Source organism: Echinops telfairi, unplaced genomic scaffold (assembly GCF_000313985.2).
Source record: "Echinops telfairi isolate 266 unplaced genomic scaffold, ASM31398v2 ScPeMD7_7439;HRSCAF=8477, whole genome shotgun sequence".
Taxonomy (NCBI): domain Eukaryota; kingdom Metazoa; phylum Chordata; class Mammalia; order Afrosoricida; family Tenrecidae; genus Echinops; species Echinops telfairi.
In genome coordinates, this window is record NW_022111339.1 from 3,705,777 (window position 1) to 3,706,831 (window position 1,055).

Sequence of the window (1,055 nt, forward strand, 5' to 3'; positions counted from 1 at the left end):
CAAAGTTACAGTTATGAAGTAGCAATGAAAATAATGTTATGGTTGGGGCGGGGGTGGGGTGGGGTGGGGTGTCACTGTGTGAAAGGGTCACGGCATTAGGAAGGTTGAGAGCCACTGCTTGAAGGCAATAGAGGAGACTAAATCATCCCAGACGTCCCAACAAACAAAACCCAGCTAATAGAGAACGGCTTCGATTGCAAAAGCTTCAAAACAAAGGTGAGAGTGAGGCAGACTGAAACTGCCCAAGAGAGGTTAGAGACCCACCTCTGATTAGGTCCCAGCCTCATGACAGAAATTTATTTGGCTGCATTTCACTCAGAAGGTCCCGTGGACAGCCTGGAAGCGCACTGCTGGGTGATTACAGACCTCTGAGAAACGACATGACGGGGAGAGAAGAGCCGGAGTGATAGGGAAATAAGCCCAGTAACAGCCTGACTGGCTCACAGAGCTGCACCATGACCCGTTTGAGATGATGGAGACACAGGAAGGGAGGGCCTAGTTCATGCCAGGCAGTTCCCTTCAAGGCTCTCTGTCTGGTGTGAACAGGACTCAGATGGCTTACTCCGTGCTTAGCTGGAAAGGAGTCCTAGAGGCCTGGGATTCCATGAAAACCCTGGGTTGGTCCATTGAAGAAGCAGTTGCTAGTGGTTGCATGTTTGACTGCTAACTGGAAGGTCAGCAGTTCAAAACCACCAGCTGCTGCGCAGGAAAAAGGTGAGGCTTGCTAGTCCCAGAAAGAGGCACAGTCCCAGGAACCCCTGGGGGCAGTTCTGCCCTACCTATGAGTCAGAATGGGCCTGGTGGCAGTGAGAGCTTGCTATTGTTGCTCGTCCCCTTAGAGTTCATTCCAACTTCTGGGAATGTCATATGTGTTGAGGAGAAAAACTCGATCGAGCTTTCAAGACTGTGAAGTTGTTTTCAGAATCAGATCACTAGATTTGCCTTCTGAGGAGCCTCTGGGAAGATTTGAACTGGTTATCTTTCGGCTAAGATTTGCACCACCCAGGGACTCCTGATAAGAACCAGAGATGCTAACTTTTAAAATAAATAAATAA